Source organism: Sphaerodactylus townsendi, linkage group LG06 (assembly GCF_021028975.2).
Source record: "Sphaerodactylus townsendi isolate TG3544 linkage group LG06, MPM_Stown_v2.3, whole genome shotgun sequence".
NCBI classification, from domain to species: domain Eukaryota; kingdom Metazoa; phylum Chordata; class Lepidosauria; order Squamata; family Sphaerodactylidae; genus Sphaerodactylus; species Sphaerodactylus townsendi.
This window is the reverse complement of record NC_059430.1, coordinates 88,758,795-88,766,773: the sequence shown is the minus strand read 5'-3', so window position 1 is coordinate 88,766,773 and position 7,979 is coordinate 88,758,795.

The window sequence follows — 7,979 nt, the reverse complement described above, 5'->3', positions numbered from 1 at the left end:
TCATGACTGCTACCTGCTCCATCCATTCCTGGCCCTTATGCAAGATGTATTGTTTATCAGACACCAGCAGTGAAGATTGTGTGACCTGGATACCTTTCCCCTCCTTCTTGCAAGAGCAGCCTCTATGTCCCACTCAAACCATTCCTTCAGCCTCCTCCAGGCATGAACAGCATGCTGAGGTCAGGAATAAGCCAAGCCCAATCCAATGAATCCCAAGCATACAGGGACATTCTGCCCCTACAGCACTCCACTTCAAGAGCACTGGAAGCAAGTCCAGTGAATTGGGAAGCCTTCTTTCTCATTCTAGGGAGGTTCTAAGGCCACGGAATCACAGGTACAGGTAGAGCTGTTCTCTGGGACAACAGTGAAGGTAAAACAGTTGTCTGTTGAGCAACCTGTGCAGGTGCAAGAGTGAGGATGGAATGCAAAAGCTGGCAGTCCTACAACTCAGCAGTGCTGCAAGCATTATCAATGCTATAAGCTTGACAGACGGTTGGCATCATACTAGGAATGCAGTTCTTCCTGGTCCCTTGCTCAGATTGATGACTGCCTGCACAGAATCTAAACAGTCCCAAGGATCATAGTAAGCCCTTCGGGGATCGGGCGGTATAGAAATTGAAACAATAAATAAATAAATAAAAAAATAAATAAATAAATAAATAAATAAATAAATAAATAAATAAATAAATAAATAAATAAATAAATAAATAATATTCCACACTGACAACAAATACTGAGCAATTTCCTCACAAAGTTCTCCAGGTGGTGCTTGGGTATGGTCAACAGTTTCCTCCTATGCCTTGAAGATAGTTCTCACAATTGGGGAATGTACTGCAACTACTGAGTCATATTGTACCTATCTCTTTTAGGAAGTTGCTATAAAATTATTTATGTAGTCTCTGCTGGGGTTGTGCCATAGGGTTATGCTTCTGTAAAGCAGCAGGTATCATAGGTGGTTGTTCAGTAGAAGTGCAAATGGCGGTAGAATGGAACAAAAAATCTCAGCTTTAAAAACATGCTAATGGAATCTGAACTCGCAGTGCTGTGCTGATAGGGAAAGAGACCTTGGGGTTGTAGTGGATGCTCAATGGAAATGTCAACCCAGGGTGCTACAGCAGTGAAAATGGAAAACCGTGCTGAGATTTATTATGAAAGGGACTGAAAAGAACAACAGGCAGTATTAGAATTCTCCTGTATAGCTCTATGGTGCAGCCTTACATGGAATAGTCCATGCAGTTCTGGTCACCAGATTTCAAAAAGAATATTGCAGAGCGGAAAGAAATACTGAAGAGGGCAATCAAGATGATTATGGGGTCAGAGCACACTTCCTTCAAGGAAAAGGTGAAGAGTCTGGGACTATTTAATTTAGAAAAGAGATAACTGGAGGGGGAGAATGATAGAGGTTTATAACATCATGCATTGGGCAGAGACAGTGGTCAGATATAATTTTTCTCCCTCTCCCAAAATACAAGAATTTGAAGGTGCCCAATGAAGTTGCTGCATAGTATTTTTAGGATGGACAAAATCCTCTTTACATAATGAGTGATTAAAATGTGGAATTTGTTGCCAGAGGATCATGGTACTGGAGTGCCAGCATACTCCCAGTGTTTTAATCCCTGTATATACTCCACAGTTGTGAGAGGCATGATAGTTGAGGCAATACACAGAGTAAATGTGTGGGGAGGAAGATTGCAATGGTTCCAGTTTGGAACAGTCCTACTGCTCACATCAATAGAATGCATTGTTCTTGCACCCCACTGGGGAGAGGCAGTGCCTCCTTTTGCATTCTGTGATGGAAAATCTTTGTAGAATGATATCAAATGCATCAACAATGTTTGTTCTTCCCTCTTGGTTGTGCATACTGAAAGCCTGTTTTTGTGTTGCCAAATTGCCTCTTCTGTGTGCTTCCTACCACCAGTCAACCAGACTGCCAGGCTCAGATCTGCGAGGTCTTGGTTCAAGCTCTGTATTCTGCTGTGGAAACTTTCCAGATCACCTGAGGCACACTGTTCTCTCTCAGTATAACTTAGCTCATGAGGCTGTTACTATGAAAATAAAATCAAGGAGGGGAGAGCAATGTAAAGTCACTTTGCATCCCCATTGGAGAGAAAAACACCTACATAAACAAATAATTAAAGTACATGGCTCCATGCTCTAAATGCATGCTTTGTGTATGAGACATATCACCTTGTGTTTTGTCAGCTGAGCACTGTGTCTTGGCTGCAGTTTATATACTGCTTGGCAGAAGTGAAATTGACTGCTACTGGGTGTGGGTGTGACTCGTTGCTAACTTAGCATCCTATGCTATGTTCTCTTAGAGATGGCAGAAACACTGTCTCTGCCTCACTTGAATAGGCATGCAGGACCTTTTTGAGTGGTTCCAGGACTTTTGGCAGTGTAACATTGCACCAATATTCAAGAAGTGTAGTGTATTGGTGTAGTGGGAAGCTGAGAGAGCAGTTCTCAGCAGGACCAATCAATGAGGCGGGCACCCCCATCCAAATTTTAAATCATGGATCCTGTCACCCTGCCACTCCCAGAGAGGCTTATCAGTGGTGTGAGGAGGCTCCCAAAGTGCAAAAGTCTCCTTGTCATTGAGAAGCCTCTATGAGCTTCAATGGACTTATGCCACCCCAAAAGGTGGCATATGTCTGATCTGAAGCCTGCTGGTGTAATGCTGGCAAAGGCCAGGAGGGAGCATCATCAAGTTTTTTAACCAATCAGAGCGCAGGGTGCCACAACCAATCAGGTGACTTCTTCTGTTCCTAAGGCCTTCTATAAGTCACTCTGAATGTAAACAATAATGTCTCTGACAGACCTGCACTTTTAAATCTTCCCCTGCAGTCCGTCACAGAGCCCTTTATCAGAACACTCATCTAAGCTATAGGCTTACAATGATTTTTCACATAGGAAGAAGAAGAAGAAGTGGTGTTTGGATTTGTATCCCCCCCTTTCTCTCCTGTAAGGAGACTCAAAGGGGCTTACAATATCCTCCACCCCACACACAACAAACACCCTGTGAGGTGGGTGGGCCTGAGAGAGCTCTGAAGAACTGTGGCTAGCCCAAGGTCACCCAGCTGGCATGTGCTGGAGTGCACAAGCTAATCTGGTTCACCAGATAAACCTCCACAGCTCAAGTGGCAGAGTGGGGAATCAGACCCTGTCCTCCAGATTAGAGTGCACCTACTCTTAACCACTATACCACATTGATTTCTGTATTCTTTCTCTTAAGTCAAATTCCTATCTGAATTAAATATCTTCAAAATAGAAATACTGTTGAGACTTTTGAATAGTCTGTCCTCAGTCCATGTCATCAATCGGTTCTTTAATTGATTTATCTGTTCTGGCAAACAGCCAGTCTCACACATCCAGTTTAGCCTATCTCACAGGGTTGTTATGAGAATAAAATGGAAGGCCGTTTCTGCACGGCCCATATCGGCTTGACCTGGGGCGGTAAAACGCCGCCCAGGCCGCCCGTTTGAAGCGCGCTGCCTGGCAGCAGCGGCGACTAATCGCTTCCCTCCCCAGGCTGACCTCGCGGGCGCCCTAAACTCTTTCCCTTTAAAGGGTTGTTGTTGAAGGCGTCAGCCTTCCTGGCCTTGATCGCAGTGCCCGCCGAAACGCTAATTCCACACCTCCCCTCCCTCCCACTTACGCGTGTGCCGCCGCAGAGTGATGATAGTCTGCGGGCGTAGCAGCCCGCCCACACTGTCCCCGACCTCCAGGGGTCGGGGACAATGAAGAGCCGAGACTCTGCAGCGCCCGATGGAAGGAAGAGGCTGAAGCGGCTCCGTCATGAACCATGCCTTCTACCGACCAAGCCTGCGCCGCGCTCAAAGTGCGGTGAATCCCGCTGCAGCGGTGAGAAACTCTGCATGCAGAGTGGGGGGAGCCGGGAGCGTGCGTGGCGAGAGAGAGGTGACACAATGTAAACTGTTTTGGATCCTCATTAGGGAGAAAGGCAAGACATACATGGGATACTGCAAATATCAATAACATGTTAGATAAAAAATGGAAATGGTAGTTTGTTGCTGCTTAGATTGTTTGAACCAACTCTGAAAGGTCCCATACCTTTAAAGGAAACCTACTACTTTGACTTATATTAATAACATTTACTGGATCCAGTATCATTGCTGAAGAAGACAGTTGTTGCAGTTGCAAAAAACCCATTTTCCTCCAACTTAGTTTAAGCTCGAAGATTATGTTAACTTACCCTATTTCCTGGATCCATGTCATGGCAACACTGAGACTAGACTATTATTGTGCACTGTATACGGGTTTGTCCTTGAAGTCAACTCAGAGACTCCTGTTGGTGAAGAATTCAGCAGGTCAGTTATTAGCAGGAGCTAGATATGGCATGCATATAAACTTCATTCTACAGTCACTAGGCTGCCCATCAGTTACCAGGTTCAATTCAAGGTACTGACGATTGTGTACAATGATCTTCATGACCTACAACCCTAATATCTACAGGAACACCACTCCTTCTATCTTCCATCACAGTGAGAGAGACTGAAGTCAGCTGTGCAGAGTTGTGTTTATTTTTCCAACAACAAATTTTCCCTTGAAGAAAGCTGGGAACCCATGTGTCCCTACCTTTCCTGCCCTTCTGTTGATCTGCTAGCTTTTCTACCTGCCGAGAAAATGACTGTCAGTATCTAGATTTATGTTCCTATTAGAGAGGCTATTCAAAGACAAGAACTATCTTATGGTACCAAACTAATCAGACCCAGGAGCCAGGAATTTGACAATGCTCAGGACCCTTCAGGGCTATCCATGGGTAAAAGAGAAGACTGTATATTACTGTTATTAGAAGAAACTGCAGGAGTCAAGACACAGCTGAATTACAAACGAATTATATTGTTTTTCCTTGAAACCATGCCACAGATCTTGTTAAGCAATTCAGGGGATTTTTACAAAAGCCCTCAGTGTGTTTGCTTAGGCAGTCTATGACTTTGAATACCTGTTTATATCTCTACCACCAGTCAGCATTGGAGGATGATAAAATATTCAACACTTCTTTAGAGTTAGTTATGGTTAGTCCTTTCATTTCCAACTATTGTACAACAAGACAATGGAAAAAACACTTTCACCACATTAATATGTAAATATTTGTTCTTTGCAAACTTCAAACAGAATTCTATGTTGAATTCCATTCTTCAGAGTTAAATGTCCCAGAAATATACATTGGAGACACTGATGCTGAAATAAGACCAAACTTTAATAAAGTATCCATCATGCGAAGTCAGGATTTACTGTTCACGGGAAGACAGGTCAATAATTGATCCATATTGTCGAAGGCTTTCACAGCCGGAATCACTTGGGTGCTGTGTGGTTTCCGGGCTGTATGGCCATGCTCTAGCAGCATTCTCTCCTGAACACGGCCATACAGAACACGGCCTAGAACATGGCCTAGAACATGGCCATACAGCCCGGAAACCACACAGCATCCAAATTGATCCATATTTATTCCTTTAGCATATTGTTCCTAACAGGGAGAAACAAGTAGAAACAAGTAGAGTTCTTGAGATTGTAAGGGGAGGGGGTCAGACATTAATATTAGATATATAGATTACATAAAAATATCAAAAATTCTGCAATACTTAGAATTTTGGAAACAATAGGTATGCATTTTGTACAACTTGGAAATTTGAAATAAGAGTTATTCCTTACATTGAACAGAAGAGTGGTCTAGAAGAAAGAAGGCTATACTGGAAATGAACAGTGTGCAATCCTAAACAGAGTTTACATACAGTTGAAGTCAATGAGCTTAGAAGGGCATAACTCTGCTTAGGTTGGCACTGAAAATGTGATGCTTGAGGGGTGGGGAAGTGCTATTAATTCCTTGATTAATTTAAACTGCACCAAACCAAATGTGCCACTATGAATGACTGAGTCTTTCCAACATTTTTAAAAGGTGAATTGCAGCCACAGGGGATGGGCGTAATTACGATCAGGGAGTGTTCTAGAAACCATGCGGTTTTGCAACCAAAAACACTCAAACACCAGGCTATTATCATCCCTGGAAGTGAAAAAGCATTCTCTCTTTGCAATTCTTTCCTTACTTCCAGGGATGAAAACAGACTGTTGGGCAAAACCATGCCACTGGGGAAAAGTTAAAATCCTTTCCCCCACATCGCAATCTTGAGTCAAATAACAGCCCCCCACCCCACCCCCGACAGATTCAATACATCTTTAAAATCCAGTTGAGGATCTTTCAGCAGTTCATATGCTGCTTTCTTTCTTTTTTTGACCAACAATAGCGGTACAGTATTTATTTCAAAGTTTTTAATGAAAAACAAGAGAACACAAAATGTCAAATGGGCAACAAAACTTGGTTTATATACAGAACATAAGGTCATGTAATTATTGCTGCACCAACAATGGGCATGGTGCTTCATGGAGTAATATGAGCAAAAATCAAAAGGTCTATGTCTGAAGAGACTTACAATCTGATAAAGAAGAAAATAAGATTAACCATGTTCCCCTCACAACAGCCCTGTGAGGTGGGCTCAGCTGAGAAAGAATGCTTGATCCAGGGTCACAGTCAGTTTCAAGATAGGCAGGATTTGAACCAATCTAGCCAACATTCTAACCACTACATCAGACTGAGAGCGTTAAGCACAAGCTCAGGCCCTGCATACCTGAGGGACCACATCTCCCCGTACTGCCCTGCTAGGCCCCTCCGCTTGTCGGAGGGAAATTTGCTGGAGGTCCCTGGCCCACAAGATATCTGCCTGGCCTCCACAAGGGCCAGGACTTTTATGGCCCTGGCTCCTACCTAGTGGAATAAGCTCCCGAGTGGAATCAGGGCCCTGTGGGACTTATTGTTTTTGCAGGGCCTGTAAAATGGAGCTTTTCCACCAGGGATTTCCATCTGGCCAGCCGGACTGACTTGACTGACTTGACTGACTTGACATCATTGACCTTCCATGTACGGGAGTGGGGGGAGGGACGTCACCATCTGTGATTGTTTTTATTGGTTTTTATGTGTGTGAAATGGTTTTATGGTTATTTATTGTTCGCCGCCCTGAGCCCTGTTGGGAAGGGTGGGATACAAATGGAAAAATAAAATAAACATGAATTAGATTTCGTTTCAGTAGGGTTAACAAGAGTTAACTTTTAGTTTCAAGAATTAACTGATTTCCTACTAAACCCTGCACATTTTTGAGGAAATAGCAAGGTGGAAAGACTGTTGCATCTGATAAAGTGAGCTATGACTCAAGACATTTTCCTGGAATAAATGTTGTTAGTCTTTAAGTTGTCTGCTGGACCCAGGAAAAATAACTGGAGCAAATCTCAAACAGCCATGTCCAATGCCACCAAAAAAATTCAAAGCACTGCTTGAAAAAGGAGCTAACTCTTAACTATAATTATACAACTCTTAACAATAATTATATAAGGATAATTTATAGTTCTCTCTTAACTATAATTTTGCTCCCCAAATGGAAATGGATCTTCAGCAAAGCCTTACTGTGAATTCCTTGTTCTGAAAATGTGAAAACCACATCAGATTGATTGCATGGTCATCCAATTATATCACTTTCTGATATAACAATCAAGATAGCATTGCTATGGGACTTCTGTTGTTGTTGTTGATGGAGATCATTAGTGGGAAGGGGGAAAGAGAGCTTTTGTTCAGTCAATTGTACCACTCAAAAATAGTAACTTATTTGACTGTAGTTCACAGAATACCATTCTGTGTACGAAGCTCAGCCTGGACAACAGTGCAATTGAACTCTCTTGAATGCTTAATTTATTGTTTCATTGTCACAGATGAGCACATCTCATGTTTCAGAGCATGTGAGTGCAAAGCAAACAATTCACAGACGCCCAGATAAATGGTACCAATCAGCTGGTCTTACAAGAGCAGTCACTGCAGACATTGGTCTCCTGGCTCTTTAGGTCATCTTAATAGCTGTGGTGCTAGTGAAACAAAACTAGGAGCATAAAGGCCTTCTTTGCAATGCACTGTTCAA